The sequence below is a fragment of the Teleopsis dalmanni genome, chromosome 1 (assembly GCF_002237135.1).
Source record: "Teleopsis dalmanni isolate 2A chromosome 1, ASM223713v2, whole genome shotgun sequence".
Classification (NCBI taxonomy): Eukaryota; Metazoa; Arthropoda; class Insecta; order Diptera; family Diopsidae; genus Teleopsis; species Teleopsis dalmanni.
In genome coordinates, this window is record NC_051846.1 from 120,394,967 (window position 1) to 120,412,801 (window position 17,835).

General features: G+C 37.5%; 1 protein-coding gene across 1 annotated transcript in view; it reads left to right on the forward strand.

The window, feature by feature from the left end:
- Window positions 1-17,835, forward strand: part of LOC119665782 (sex-lethal homolog) — a 248,186-nt gene that overhangs the window by 222,851 nt on the left and 7,500 nt on the right. The gene's annotated exons all lie outside the window — the stretch shown is intronic.

Below are 17,835 nucleotides of genomic sequence, written 5' to 3' on the forward strand. Positions count from 1 at the left end.
GTGGAGTATGGTAGTGGATGAACTATTGGTAAAACTGGACAGGAATGGCTTCCAAATCCAGGGGTACGCCGATGATGTGGTAGTTATCTGCAGAGGAAAATTTGAGAGTACTCTGTGCGAAAGAATCCAGTTAGGCTTAAAACTAACTAAAGAATGGTGCAATTCGGTTGGGCTGAAAATAAATCCAGCAAAAACAACCATTGTGCTATTCAATAAGAAATACAAAATAAAAAACCTCAAACCCATCCGCTTAGATGGGTTTGAAATAAAACTACAAAAGGAGGTAAAATTTTTGGGTATAATTTAAGACCAAAAATTAACATGGAAATCTCATATCCAAGAAGTGACAAAAAAGACAACCAAAGCCTTTATGACATGTAGATCCATCGCAGGTAAGAATTGGGGATGTACACCAAAGTCACTGCGATGGATATACACAGCAGTAATCAGACCAATGATCACCTACGGATCAATAGTCTGGCAGAACTGCACAAATCAACAAAGCGTTATCAACACACTCAACAAGGTACAACGACTTGCATGTGTAAGCATAACAGGAGCAATGAGAACATGTCCCACGTCATCAATTGAAGTACTCATGGAACTTACTCCTCTTCATATCTATGTGCAATCACAGGCGAAGAGGGCTGCTCTAAGAGTAAATACAAATAAGGTGACTGGTCTTGAAACCAATAGCAAAAAACTTGATACTTTGGCTGCACAAATCCCAGAAATTGAAATGCCAATGGACAGGATGATTGTAAAGCATAACTTTACAAAAAACTTCAAAACTGAACTTGGCAACAAAAAGAACTGGGAAGGTTTGTCTAACATCCCAAAAATAAAAGAAACCATGATAACATGGTATACAGACGGCTCTCTCACCAATGAGGGAGCTGGAGCTGGTGTTTATGGACCAGGCAAAAAATACTGGGAAGCATTAGGAAACAATACAACCATCTTTCAAGCGGAAATATACGCGATAGATAGATGCGCCAGTTTCAATCTTGAACGTAACTACCGGAACCGTAAAATTGCAATACTGACTGACAGCCAGGCAGCTATAATGGCACTCATATCTTACCAGGTAACATCCAAACTGGTATGGGAATGCATTGACAAGCTGAACACACTCGGTGGGATCAATCAGGTGCACCTTTTATGGATTCCGGGACATACTGGTATCCAAGGTAATGAAATGGCAGACAAACTTGCAAGAAGAGGCGCGGCATCAAGAATGATAGGCCCAGAACCATTCTGTGGTCTAGGCAAAGGAACTCTATCCATTATCATGAATGACGCAGAGAAAAAAGAGAGAGAACTCTATTGGTTAATGCTACCAAGACTCTCACAATCTAAAATGCTTTTAGGGACTTACAACCTAAAACGCTTTAAAGATTGCATAGTGCAATCAAAGACTAACATAAGAATTATTACGGGGTTACTGACCGGTCACTGCAGATTGAATAAATACCTATCGAAGTTAGGAATTCAATCCAACTCAGACTGCAGATACTGCAGGGAAGAGAGAGAAACGGCATACCATGTGCTTGGGGAGTGCCCGGCACTGATGCATAAACGAAAGAAACACCTAGGAGGGTATTTCATGGATCATAAGGATTCAAGACTGGGGAAGATAGGATCCATACTGTCTTTCATTAAAGAAATCGGACTTGGAGAAATACTCTAACCCGACAAAGGGGCACAATAGATCTTTTAGGTCGCAGTGCACGATCCCTTACTCAATAATAATAATAATAATATGCCATATCAGGCATGAATTTTATCGTACTTTTAGTTAAATTATTCAAATTACTCAAATAATTCAACGCGGGGGAGCATGTTAAATTTCCTTAAAATAAATCTTGGTTGTAATATCTACATAAAAGACTTGATCTACTTAACGTTGTCAAACACTAGTAATCAGCTGTTTGGCAACAAAAGGAGAATGAAGTAAGCTTTAAGCTAGATTAGGGACATGAGAGCAGCTTCTGTGTTGGGTTTAAGCTAAAAAACTTCCTCTTTTTGGTTGAACAGTGATACGAGTAACAACCTTTCAAAATAGCACATTTAACAACAAAATTCCAAAATACCTTAAAATAAATAAAGACACATGTTCACACATTATTATTATTGTAAAATATTATTATTATTACTATTGTTATTATTGTACAATATTTGTAAAATTTGAACATATATGCTGATGTTAGCAATATCCAAATTTTGACTTTCCTTTGCATTATTTAATTTGGTAAAATGCAGTGGCACTGAACTTGAATATTTGCATTATATTTTTTGTTAAGTGCAGTGGCACTGAACTTTGAATATGTAACATATATCAAGGCCAGTGCATTGGCATTAATTCTTGGTTGCTAGACACAACAAAGAATTTGGTTGCATAATATATGCTGAGCTTGCACTTTAGGCAAGAAGACGGTAAAGGAAAAGAATAAAATTTAGATATTGTTATTGTAATAATTTGTAATAATTTAGTATTTAAGGAAAAATTTAATTTAATAAAATTCAGATTGAAACCAATATTCGATCTCTCATTTTCATTTCCAGAGTTTCAGTTCAAGTGCTGAAAACTCAACTTTCAATTAAAGAGTTACAGTTTAAGTGCTGTCAATTCATTTCCTTAGGTGTTAATTCATTAACATTTAAATTGGTGACCCCGACGTGATTATCAGGTGAATCGCTTGATAATTCAACACGAAATTTACGTAAAGGTGTCCTACGATCACATCAACAGAGACTTTGGTGTCAGCATCAAAAGAGGACAAAGAACACGAATTGACGTAAAAGTGTCCTACGATCACATCAATACAGGCTTTGGTGTCAGCATCAACAGAGGACAAATAAAACAACTTTAGTTTCACAAGGTGTGAAATTGGCTGTTAATCAACAAATCAACTAACTGGATAATGGGTTTCAGTTCGCTAGTGGATCGCCAAAAGGCATTGGGCGACAAAATCAAACAATTTATTGGTAATTGCAAAAAAGCTGGAAAACCTCGCAGAACTTCTCAATTCTATACAGACAAGATTCAAGAATTGCAAAGGTTGGGTGACGAATATCATGAAAATCATCAGGAAATCATGGCTTCAGTGGACAAGGTTGACGACCATGAATACTTGGTGAACAAAGAGTATCAGGGTATTCTTAAAATGATTGTCGATTACAACAAGGTTCTAGAAATTGAAGCAATAGAGCTAGAAAAATCATCTTCAGCAAGCAATGGCACAACAATTGAGCAAAACAATCAGATAAATGATTCAAACATTCGGAAACTACTCCGAAATCAGAAGGCACTCATACGTGTAATTGAAAGAACGATAGAAGGAATCATGGTCAACAGGCAAGTTGAACAACCATCTACATACTATTCTATAAAGGCAGCCAGACTTGAAGGATATATGGTCGATTTAACGGCAAATAACACAACGTTATGGGAAGCTACCGACGAAAGCATCATTGAGGACTACACACTGGAAATGTTTTATGAACTCGAGGAAAAGGCAGGAGCTGCCATGATCGAACTACAGCAACATTTGCATAATAATCAGACAATTCGCAACTCAAGACAGACAGATTGCGAATTGCCTCTACCAAAAATATCACTACCAAAATTTGATGGAAACTATATGCGGTGGGTGGAATTCAAGGACTTGTATATGGAATTGGTCCACAACACGGACATCAGTGACAGCAAAAAAATGCATTATCTGACTACATCATTGGATAACGAGCCAAAGGGGCTAATTAGACATCTTCCAGTAGTAGGAGAAAATTACAATATAGCCTGGACTTTACTTACAAGCCGTTATGAAAATAAACGACTTCTGGTTACAACACTCCTAAATAAATTAATGGGACAATCCTCCATTAAAAGGGAGTCGGCACCAGCATTAAAATCTCTACACGATGTAAGCAAGGAATGCATACATGGTCTCAAGGCTCAAGGAGTTCCAGTCGAACATTGGGATGTTATTCTGGTACATCTATTGCTGCGCAAGCTGGATGCAGAAACTTTAACAGCTTTCGAACAAGGGCTAACAGACAACAAACGTTTAATAACCATTGATGAATTGCTAAAATTTTTGGAACATAGATTTCAATCACTTGAGGCTAGGGGAAAAGGAGAATCATCATTCACTCGAACATGTGCCTCAGCTACAAAATTTGGTTTAAGTAAAACCTGTCCAATTTGCAATAAAGACGGTCATATGGTCTACGCTTGCAAAAAATTCGAGACGGCTAATCTATCACAACGATGGAATTGGGTTAAGGAGTTCAATTTGTGTGTGAACTGCCTCAGGATTGGTCATCGAGCTGATGAGTGTAAATCCAGGCACTGCACTAAGTGTTCTAAAAAACATAACACTTTGATGCATAATCCAAAGGGGAATCAATACACAAAAGGTACTGTTCTTCAAGGAAATAACTCAACGCCTCAACAAACAGGTCAAGCTTCAGTTTCAAACCAATCATCAAATAAAATAACTCTTTTAACAAACAATACCAGACAGGAATCTAATTATGTCTTATTAGGGACGGCCAGAATAAGATTGCTGGCATCAAATGAAAGACAAATTGAATGCAGAGCAGTATTGGACTCTGGCTCTCAAATCAATCTCATAACAAACCGCCTGTCACAAAAATTGGGCTGCAAGCCTAGGCCAACGCTTATGAGTATGGAAGGCGTAGGAGCAAATGAATCAAAAATACGTCATCAAACAATAATTCGAGTACAATCAACGTTGAACGAAATTGTAGCAGAGATGGATGCACATATCATACCAAAAATCGTTTCAGATCAGCCAATGCAGTATTTGAATATCGAATCCTGGGATATTCCAAAGGAATTAACTCTCGCTGATCCAGATTTTAACAAACCTGGCCGAATAGATTGCCTGTTAGGAGCAGAGATCTTTTTCAAGTTACTTATTGAAGGTCAAATAAAACTAGCAGGTAGTCTTCCAACACTTCAGAATTCTATTTTTGGTTGGGTTGTAGCTGGCAATGTTGAAACTTTAAATTCAAGCACGGCAACTTGTGGCATATGCACTACTAAGGAACTAGAAGAATCTATATTGAAATTCTGGGAATCAGAGGAAATTCCAGATTCAACTTCGGAACTCACAGAAGACGAATTGCGTTGTGAGTCACATTTTTTGCAACACACTTTTCGAGGAAGTGATGGCAGATTTGTTGTAAAACTCCCACTAAAGAATCATCCATCAGTGTTACCAGATACAAAAGGAATCGCTTACGAGAGGTTCAAGACAATCGAGCGCCGTTTCATTCAAAATCCTGATCTAAAGAATCAATATGTTTCATTTATGAGGGAATATGAAGCATTGGGACACATGACAAAATTCAGCGGTAGCGAAATAGTATCTCCCCAATATTTCATCCCTCACCACTGTGTGCTACGTCCAGACAGCTCAACATCAAAACTGCGAGTTGTATTTGACGCATCAGTACACAAATTATCAGGGCCATCACTAAATGACATAATGTTTAATGGTCCAAAAGTTCAAGACGAACTGTTTTCGATTTTGCTCAGATTTAGAATGCACAAATATGTTTTAAAAACTGATGTGGAAAAAATGTACCGTCAAATATGGGTTAACAAAGATGATCGAAATCTGCAACTCATAATGTGGCGAGAAAATCCCACAGAACCACTTAATTATTATCAGTTGAACACAGTTACTTATGGCACAAGAGCAGCACCATATTTAGCAACACGTTGTCTAACAAAATTGGCGGATGAATATCAAGGAAATTATTTATATGGCGCCACATCTTTAAAAAGGGATTTTTATGTTGACGACGGTCTAATAGGAGCTGATACCATCAACGAAGCGTTACTAATTCAACAACAATTAATAACAATTCTAGACAAGGCTGGAATGAAACTAAAAAAATGGTGTGCAAACAACCCGAAACTTTTACATGGAATCGCTACAGAAGATCAAGAAGTAAATCTCAATTTTGATTCCAAGGAAACCCAATTCACAAAGACGCTGGGTCTTTTATGGTTACCAAAGTCAGATTCATTTCGTATCAAGGTTAACATTCGAGACCATAGTCACACAACAAAACGATCTATGAGCTCCGATTTGGCACACATATATGACCCCTTGGGTCTTATTGGCCCAATCTTGGTCACCGGTAAAATCTTGTTGCAAGGAGCATGGCAGCTAAAACTCGATTGGGATGATGATCTTCCGTCAGAAATACGTAAACAATGGACATCGTATAGAGAAGATCTGGCCTTGTTGGACAATGCAACAGTTGTGAGGCACGTATTCAGCAGTCAAGGCTACAGCCATGTTGAGCTGCACGCTTTTTGTGACGCCTCAGAAAAGGCTTATGGTGCAGCAGTATACATTAGAACAGTACAAAAGGATAAAACGATAAAACTTAATCTACTATGCTCCAGATCTCGTGTAGCACCCATAAAATCTCAAACAATTCCACGACTAGAATTGTGTGCAGCGTTGCTAGCAGCAGAACTCATGGCAAGAGTTAAACTTGATTTAGGCTATCAAGACAAAGCAACTTACTTTTGGACAGACTCACAAATTGTGCTTTCCTGGATAAACAATCATCCAGGCAAATTACCCGTTTACGTCGCCCACCGAATTGTAAAAATCCTTCGGTTAACAATTCCAGAACAATGGCGTCACGTCCCGTCAAAACAAAATCCGGCAGATATTCTGTCAAGAGGGCTTAAACCACGGGAATTTTCATCTTGCTACATGTGGTTATATGGTCCACTATTTTTATATCAGCCAAAGCCGCTGTGGCCAGCTCCCTTCAAAAGGGAATTAATTGTTGAAGATAACACGGTGGTGCTTGCTTTATCAACACAACAACCTACTAATGAGCATGCATGGGTCTACTCGATTCATTCAAGAAATTTATTTACACATGTCCAAAAGGTTGTTGGATATGTACTTCGTTTCACAAAAAACGCACGGAAACCAAAAGAATCAAGACCAGAGACCATGCAGCTTTCACCGATGGAGCTCGACGTAGCACTTAAGATAATAATACGTCAAATCCAGGCCTCCGATTTTTCTGATCTAAGGAAAATGCTAGTTAAGGACGAATTTGTGCCAAAAACTCATAACCTCAGTTCACTAACTCCGTTCGTAGATGAAGAAGGGGTAATACGTGTTGGCGGACGGCTAAGCTCTTCAAAACTACAATTTGATGCCATTCATCAAATGATTTTACCCAGCAACGATCCACTAGTAAAGTTGCTGGTAGAAGAAATACATAAGGACAATTATCATTGTGGCGCCCAAGCATTGCTGGCACAAGTGAGGCAGCGTTTTTGGCCCCTCAAAGGAAAAAGCTTGATCAGAGCTGTAATACAACAATGCTTAAGATGCAGAAGAGCAAGGCCAATTGTGTACAATCAAATCATGGGAAATTTGCCTGGACACCGTGTGCAACCAGCTCGACCATTTCTCAGCACTGGAGTTGATTATTGTGGCCCAATATGGGTTCATTACAAAACAAGAGGCAAGCGTCCACAAAAGGCGTATATCGCTGTCTTTTGCTGTTTTGCAACCAAGGCCGTACACTTAGAACTTGTGACTGATCTGACCACAGATGCATTCATTGGAGCATTAAAACGCTTCATAGCAAGACGAGGACGCTGTAAAACGTTATACTGCGACAATGCGACCAATTTCGTTGGAGCGAAAAACAAGTTGCAGGAACTTACTGACGTCATCTACGCTGATCGAGCGAAGGAATCAATTGCAGGAATGTGCAGTACGAAAGGCATAGAATTTCACTTCATTCCACCAAGGTCACCACACTTCGGCGGGCTATGGGAGGCAGCAGTAAAATCTGCCAAATATTTGCTGGTCAAAAATGTTTCAACAGCATCACTTACATATGAAGAGCTTGAAACTGTCGTTATTGAAGTTGAAGCAGTGTTGAACTCGCGACCCCTTATTCCTAGCTCATCAGATGCAAACGATTTGAACGCAATAACTCCAGGTCATTTTTTAATAGGTGAAGAAATCACTTCAAGCGTTGATGTGCATGCACGTGACTCTAAAGAAAAATTACTTAAACGCTGGCAACTGGTATCAGAGCTAAAACACAGTTTTTGGCAGCGCTGGACTAAGGAGTATCTAAGCGAATTGCAACAGCGCCACAAGTGGAAGGGTCCCATCACCAACATACAGACCAATACGATGGTAATCCTTAAAGAAGACAATGTCCCAGTTCTGCAATGGCCTTTAGGACGCATCATCAAAGTTTACAAAGGCGAAGATGGTTTAGTGAGAGTTTGTGACATTCAAACAAAAAAGGGAGTATTTAAAAGACCGGTGCATAGATTAGCTCCATTATTTCCTGAAGACGATAAATTAGAAGATCCAACCTTTGGAAAAATGACTGAAAGAAAAATCGAATCAGAACAGACTCAAGAAACTCCAACGTCACCTCCCGTGTCGCTTATCGTAAAAATTCCATTAAATCGCATCAGAAAGCCTGAATCATTAGTCAATGGGTTAACTCCGACAAAACGATCATGTCTGAATTCCGGGTTGCTGCTCACCATTATTACTCTACTCATTTTGCCACTTGCACTATGTAGTCCCGTCAATATAACAACCTTCAACAACAAACCTGGCATTTATTTTGAGCAGCTTAAACCAGTCAAAATCATGTCTGCTGATTGGAAAATGATTGTATATTTTGACCTTTCCCCATACCAACAACAAATGAGCATTTTAGCTGATGGAACAAAAAGGTTGAACAATTTATGCGACAAGGCATTGGATAACACTGCTTGCAAGGTATTACTCAACTATTTTGACCGTATAACGGAGGAACTGCAAATGGAACTTAATCTTCTTTCTGTTAGAAAAAGAATAACAAGAGGAGCTATAGACATTGTCGGAAATTTTGCAAATTCATTGTTTGGTGTCCTCGACTCAAACTACGCGGCACAAATGTCAAGCACAATAAATGGTCTTAAAAGGAACGACAATCACCTGGAACAACTCGTTAAAAACCAAACGTCACTTGTTGATTCAACTATCAATATCTTTAAGAAGAACCAATTAAACATGCATGACAAATTTGAAGAAATTGAAAAGCGCATCAATAACTTGTTGTATACAGATGAGTCAATAAACGACATACATGTAACACAAAACATGCTTATGTTGTCAATGCAAATGCTCATGATGGTATCCAACCTGCAAAGAGTTCACTCATCAATTATGGACGTACTAATCGACAGTCATCACGATAAAATAAATCCTCTTCTGCTGACTCCACAACAGCTTAGTGAGCAAATAATGATGATTAGGGCACATCTTCCATCACACCTACAGTTACCTATCCACCACAATAACTTACTCGAAGTATATAGGCTCATGAAGATCAACGGAATCCTGGCAAAGGGCCATGTCATTTTTTGCATCGACTTACCTCTCACGGATCCAAGAGAATTTCAACTGTTATATCTTGTTCCAATTGTGGCAGCTATAAATAACACACTTTTATCAGTGAAACTTTCAACAGAATTTCTAGCCATCAGTCCGCATCATGATGAATTTCGACCAATGACACAGCATCAAGTGGACGCATGCATATCGATAAGTGACGAAGAGTTATTATGTCCAAACATACAAGCAACATTTCATGAATCGTCAAACGTCAATAATTGTGAAATTGACTTATTTAACAATCAAGCTGAACCAAGATGCGATATGTATCAGCTCAAGGACACAACTGTATGGTATCAACTAAATCATCCGAATCAATGGATTTACGCAACCATAAATAACATCAAAATGAATGCAGTATGCAACAAGAAAGCATTTCAATTAACTTTAGTGGGCAGTGGTTTGATTAAATTAGAACCTGAATGCATCATCAAAAATGAACACATTACGATTCAAGGTCATCAAAAAATGGTTACTTCAATGCAGGCATCGATCACCAGATTGAACCTATCTGTAGGATGGACAAAACAATATGCGAGCAGTAACATCAGCGTCAAACCATTGTCACCCACAATCCATGAGCTTGAACTTATTCAACGAAAATTAGGCCACATCCAGAGTTCCAGTTTTCCAACTGATGCTATTAGTCCAGGGACACATAGTCTAATAACCAGCTACGTTGCATTAGCAATGTTTCTATGTGTCGCTAGTGCACTATTATATATATGGCGAAGGCAAAAAATCACCTATCAAACACCTCCAATACCGATGCCACGACATCAGCAGATGACCGAGGATACAGCATGTTGACTTGCAGCTTCCAATAATTAGAATTGATGTTGTCAATTCAAGGCGGGCAGCATGTTCACACATTATTATTATTGTAAAATATTATTATTATTACTATTGTTATTATTGTACAATATTTGTAAAATTTGAACATATATGCTGATGTTAGCAATATCCAAATTTTGACTTTCCTTTGCATTATTTAATTTGGTAAAATGCAGTGGCACTGAACTTGAATATTTGCATTATATTTTTTGTTAAGTGCAGTGGCACTGAACTTTGAATATGTAACATATATCAAGGCCAGTGCATTGGCATTAATTCTTGGTTGCTAGACACAACAAAGAATTTGGTTGCATAATATATGCTGAGCTTGCACTTTAGGCAAGAAGACGGTAAAGGAAAAGAATAAAATTTAGATATTGTTATTGTAATACATAATTTGTAATAATTTAGTATTTAAGGAAAAATTTAATTTAATAAAATTCAGATTGAAACCAATATTCGATCTCTCATTTTCATTTCCAGAGTTTCAGTTCAAGTGCTGAAAACTCAACTTTCAATTAAAGAGTTACAGTTTAAGTGCTGTCAATTCATTTCCTTAGGTGTTAATTCATTAACAACACATAAAATACAGATAAAATATTTGAAGTTGTTTTTCTTTTATTTCAAATTTGATTATTGAGGCAAACTACGAGTTTAAGTGCTCGGCAGTTTACAATTAATAAAATACAAAATATATCATCCAACGCGTGCATGTGCGTGTTGGAAGCTTGATATAACCACTTGGAAATTACTAAGAACAAACGCGTTCTTAACATTTTACTTAATATAACCATTTGGAATTTACTAAGAACAAACGCGTTCTTATCACCAACTATTATTGTTTAGAAAAAGTATCGGATGTAGATTATTGAAAATTTAAAACATTGATCTTTTTGGATTATAAAAACCATTTTTGTTAATCGTCTTTTATCGTCATTCAACAAAATCTGTTGTGCTATCATTGTAGAATCATAGAATCATTTTTTTTGGAAAACTTATCCACACACTTTTGACAATCATCTTTTGAAGTTTACTTTACACTATTACAATATATGCATCAAAACTAATATTTAAATTGTTGTTTATAGCGCAGTGTTGTCATTAAAGGAAACTACTCATTTTCCTTATTCGTTTTACAACACGTAGTAGTTAATAATGGAAGATGTGCTTAAAATTCTAATAGATATACATTATCAACTTTTTGTAATTTGCCTTAACATCTCAATATTATTACTGAATTGTATTTCATAAGTATCTAACATCACATACGTGATCAGTGTCCAGACATTCTGTACTTGGCATTTCGTTGTGTACTAAATGGTTTATGTTAATATTCATCCTTAACCTGGTACTTTTAATTTACCAATGATTAAATCGGAGTGCTACAATATTTTCCCTTCCAGCATTAGTATTTAAGCTCTTTTTTATGTCGTAGGCTCTATTGTATGCTTGTTCAGTTCCTCCGTAAAGTTTATGCTGTGAATTAAACTGGGTAGGATAACAAATTTGCCATGTTGAATGTCAGCGAAAATAATGGCGTCTAGGCCTGGAGATTTATATGGTTGAAAGATTTTAATGCCCCACTTGATTTGAGTGTTGGTCACTTTAAAAGGATTGGGGTTGACCAGCAGAGGAGGCCCAACCTGTGTTAATGCATGAGCAGCCACGCTCCCTGAGTGTTTAAAATAATATCTAAAGTTTCCTTGCTGGAGTTGGACCATTGACCATTTAGCGCCCGGATACAATTAGGGACTTGTGGGTAAAGTTAAAAATCTTGCGCAATCGACTAGACTCAGAAGAAACAGACATTTTTCCAAGCTGCTCTTTTGGCCCGCCGAATAGCATGCTTAAATTCCCTTAGTTTGTTCTTGTATAGTGCCAAGTTACCTGTCACTTTGGTTTCATTAAACAGTCTTTTGCAAGATTTGCAGAGATCTGCAATAGTAAGATTCCACCATAGAGATTTGGGTTTGCCCTGAAATTCCGAGGGTTTGCAAATTGCATTTGTGGTGCCTCTAAGTGCCGCCCTGAGAAGGTCGACTGTCCAGTCAATATCGGAACCGTTAAGAATAGTGCGGGATACAGCTATAACCAAGACTCGAGGGTTGATCGGAAAATTGACCATTCAGTACGTTTTCTGTTGACTGGCTTGAATAGTGTATTTAATTCAAAGTTCACCGATAGATCCAGGTCGAATATTATGTATCTATGGTCCAAAAAAGAGTAGTCATTAGATACAACCAGTTATTTAAAAAGTTTGAGGAGTGTTCGCTGTGTTGAGTACTTCCCTTTTTATTAGAAATCACGAAGGTCGATTCACTGCCTTTATTAGCAATCATTAAGTTTTCTTGCAAGAATGAAATCAAAAACACACTTACCTCGCTCGTTGGTGTCGGTGCTACCCCACATTTCATCAGCTCCAATAATAACCGGAATATTTTTGCTTTTTGCCTTTGATATCAGAAGCTTTAGGGAGTCCTGTGGTAGTGTGGCACCGTGGTCATGTGCCATGTATGCTGAGACTATCAAAAGGTCCTTGAGGTCGTGTACGATAACCGTGACTATGATGCTGTTATCATTGAATCTAGGGAGTAAAAAGGCATTGATGTGATTTTTTACTAAAATACAAGATATGGGTTTACCTTGAACTTCTACGAATACTATACGGTATTCGTTTGCATTCAAACCGCAAATTCGATTTTTAACAATCCAAAATTCTTGGATCAGCAGGACGACATCGATGAGTGTTCGCAGAACAACGCCATAAGTGTAAAGAATTCGTTAACCAAATCAGATGTTGAGAAAGTACTGCCTCAGTCTTCGGAGGAAAAGATACTGATTTTATCACTAACTCCGTCTTCAGAAATGTTATTACCAGCTGCCGCGGCTCTTTCGTCAGTGCCGGTTCAGAGAGGACAATCCCAGAGGGTTGTTGCCGAGCGACTTGAGAGTCGTTTTCGTGAATTCTGAGAATGAGTAACTTGAAGCCATAGTTGATCAACCCATTATGGGCTTGACGTGGGGCAAGAGATTGTTCGTTAAAAACGACGATGACCTATATAAAGTCGCCCCTGAGGTCACTGTAATTTGCAACCTTCCAGTCGTGGGTTGAAAGGTCAGTGTTGCTCGCCTTGAGAAGTGAGAGTAATTCCTTCAACGAAGAGAGCTCCGAAGAAAGTTAGACTTTGGAGGAGGGTACTGTGGAGTGTTATCCATAGAAACAGCTTAAAGCTATGCACCAGGCCAGAGTTCCCCAAGTTTCCCAATTGCTTCTTTGTAAATATCCACGGAGCGTTGTTCGGAGCAGGCAATTACAGCAAGGTGACCATGACCATGACTTCCATGTAGACTTTCAGAAGATCCCACTCAACCTTCTTCCAGTTTACTGGGGAGACGGTGCCATCACTGTTACCAGTGTCAATTATGGCCCAATTCAGGCTATCCTTAATGATGTCATTAAAAGGTTTGGAGGGTTTTGAAAGTCCCAGCTTGGGGCGCTTCGAAGTTGTGGACAGTAATGATTGTCCGGCCTGTTCGGTCGACCCTTGTCGCTTTTGCACAGGTGCAAAAAAGGTTGATATAAAATTGGCTGGACGGACGTTGACATTCTCCCTTTCCCTTGTCGCTTATTTTTGCTTTGTTGCTTTCTGTTAGCGAAGAAGGGTCGGCGGCGTTAAGCCATGCAAGTATTCGATGGGGCGTCCTCCGCGTTCTATACGCCCTCGTCGAGGAGTTGACGTGGGATTTCGCACCGAAATTAAAGTTGGTACTGGTTGTTGGTGGAGCGGTCAGCGTGTTCGCTTGACCGGGGCACCGGCAGAAGAGCAAGAGGCTGCGCTGCTACCTGGCATGGATGCTCGACAAAGAAGTATTGCGTGGTTTCTGTACTCGAACGGAATTGAACGGAACTAAAAACACAGAGGCTATATTTAAATTTTAAAATTATTTATTGTGTTCTGCTTATTTTCTTAATCAGAAAACTGAAAACTTCTTCTTGGAAAATAATTTTTTTTCTAAATTTTTACAAGTTTTGTGTTGTCAATATATTTAAATTATAATCCAGTTTACTGTGATTATCGAGAATATCGACAGCTACAGAAGCAATCTTTGTTATTTCCGTTAGAGAATCTGGTCCAAACGGATTTACAAATGCTTGCGTAATAAGGCTCGAGTGTCGTCCCGAAGGAATATAGATCATTTGGCGTTACCCAGAGTGCACCACTTACTGCTTACTACTTACATATAATATAATATAATATGTAGTGGAAACAAAACTCTATGAAGTATGTAACAGATCAAGAAATTACTTTGGACTGAAGGGGCTTGTTGCTTGTCAGATTTAACGACATTAGCATATGAAACACCTGGTGTAACAGGTTTAAAAGTTAAAGGTAGGGGTACTTCAACTAATTTGATGGGGGTAGTTCTTGTAGGATTACGCAAGGTTTCTTTCTGTAGAGCTAACCTGTGGTTCAGTTCAGTTCTAAAAAATCTTATTACTATTACTATCTTATTACTAAAGACATTATGTTTAATACTTAAAAATTGAAACAGTTTATATAACATTAATATTTAAACGCATACGAAAATACTTGCCAAAAATGGTGAAATGAGAAGCGCAAAGTGTAAACATCACATGAAGTTATATCTCAACATAGCAAACATCTAACACATGGATATCTAAAAAAATTGATGTTGGTAACAAAATAATCACCCACTATCAATTATACTAAATACTATACATGATTTTAGAAAGATATCCCAAAATAAAAAAGTTAATCAAATATAAATCAGATAAGATTTAAAGTTTAAATCCAAAGTCAATTCTTTAATTATGATTAAATACTCACAATAATGTTATGAAGCGCCAACGGTCTAAAAATCACCAAAGTAAGTTTAAACTTCTGTTGAACTAACATCACACAACATTTCTAGATAACTTTTTAAAACTGTATCGTATGTCGCAAGATATATACAGTGGAGATGGTATTGCTGTAATATATAAAAGAAATATATCAAAAATATATCTAACAACCACCGTCTGAATTCAAACATTTGACAGCCGCAGATTCTTCCAGCCTACATAACCCACCAAGATCTTCTTGTTTTCTAAAATGTAACCATTAGTTTCAATAGTTCCCAAAAATTTAACACAAATCCAAAAACTACCAAAATTAAAAAGTAGTTCGACAGCCTGAGAATTTTTCCAATTTGAACTAGATAAACAAGTTAGACCTAATACTTTTACTACAGAACAACTTGATGTTAAATGTGACAATTGACTTACAATATCCAAATACGGCTTGAAAAAACATACCCAGGTTAGTTTGCATCTAAAAATGGAAAAAACATCAGATTGATTTTTAATAGGTGTCGTAGTAACATCAGACATTTTATGTGTAAAAAACACAAAAAATTTTTTAAAATTAAGATATTCACATTTAAATCATTTGGCACATTTAAATCTATTGCGCACAAACAAATGGGCTAAGATAAGCATTCATACAGAAAACAGCCAATCATCTCCATAAAATATTTACACCAAATGAAATAAAGACCACTTCGGATTGGATAAAATGTGAAATTTAAAATACACCTGTTGTTTCAAACAAAAACATTACAGTTTTCAAATCTGATCTGGAAATATATGTCCAGTTCTATATCTGAATATATCCCAAATATAAAAATATTGTAAAATATTGTTCTCTTACTTTGTTTTAAAAAGAAACGCTGGTACACCATATGATCGCACCTGTGTTCAAATTGTGTATATAATGAGTTATATTAATTACTGCATCACTTGCAGAATGTTCAAGTTTTCTTTGCAAATGGACGTGTTTTCAAGCCGCTCAGTGAAATAGTTTAAATATTGTATATAGAAATATTCTAAAGTGCGCTTTAAGACGCAGATAACAATAAAATAAAAATTAAATAATAAACCAAAAAATAATTAAATGTGCATAATTAAATAATTACCTAAGCGTTGCTCACTCGCTACCACAACAACGGCATTCTCAGAGCTCTAGTATTTTGACTGCAACCTTCAGAAAATCCTGACTTTGTGAGTTTAGAAACAAATAAACATATAAGTTCGTCATGTATACAAGATAATTTATCAAAAAAATGTATACAATATAATTCATTAAAAAAATTATCTATTACCGCCTCTTTCGAATAAACTCCCGCGCAAAACATATCAACTTCCAACGATCAAAATTCCCCCTCCATAACCCAACAAAATCCAGTGAATATAAACTATCTCAAGAAATGTTAGTAGACCTAATTTACACTCAGTTGTCTTAAAGAATGGTTTAGTTTAAAAAAAAATTACTGAAAACTCAATAACCCTCAACCAAAACTTAAAAACAATGCTAGTTACTCTTACCCAACTGATGATGAATTTTACGGCCTCTAAGCAAAGCTTAGTATCAGTTTTTTCAATACCTGAATTCAATTTCTACTTCACGACTCATCCTGAAGATAAGCCCCACGAAGGCTTATGAACAATTTAAGAATTGATTATCTCGTCTTAGAAAAGCATTTTCGGTGTGAGATGTGAGACATCTTATCAAAGAATTCTCCTGCAAACTTAAGAGACGTGCCGTATACTATTTCTACTGGACTAGCTCGTTCCAGAATTCTGTTTGATTGTGGATGTCGCGAACTTGTACGTAGATGTTTCCGCCAATCAACTGTATAAGCTCAGCGAACAGCTTTGATTCAAACTGCCTGACCTGATCTATAGTGATCTCTGAAGGAACGCCATAATGTGAAACCCATCCCGTGATGAACGCCGCAGCTACTGTGTCTGCACGAATGTCCATAATAGAAATAACAACAGGCCACCAGGTAAATCGATCTATGCATGTCAGGAAGTAGCTGTATCCGTCTGATGGTGGTAATGGCCCCACGATATCAAGGTGTACTGCTGCAAATCGCCGGTCAGGTGCCTTGAAGGTTCCGAGTACTGTTTTGTTGTGTCTACCTATTTTAGCTCGTTGACATTGTGGACATGTTTTTACCATTTTCGTTACATCCCTTTTAATGTTAGACCAGACAAGTCGTTCACTGATCAGTTTTGCCGTGGCCTTGCTATCTGAATGACCTATATTATGTATGGTGTAAAAAACTTGCCTACGAAATTCATCTGTGATCCAACGTCGCGCATGCTTTGGTGAGAAATCGCACTCAATGAGATTCGATGAACTAGGTAGATGTACCAATTTTAGCTGAAGCGAAGTCCTACCTTGTGATAAGAGTTGTTGTAGCTACAGGTCATTTTGTTGGCTTTTTGATAACCTATCAAAGTCAATCTGCTTTTCCCCCTGTATTTGGTCAATACGTGATAGAAAATCAGCAACGCTATTGTCTTTTCCAGGAAAATGTCTGATATCAGTAATAAACTGACCTATGTAATCCAGATGACGAAATTGTCTGGGCGATTCTTTTTCAGGGTTTTGCTGAAATGCAAAAATGATGGGTTTATGATCAGTCAACCATGTCAACCAGT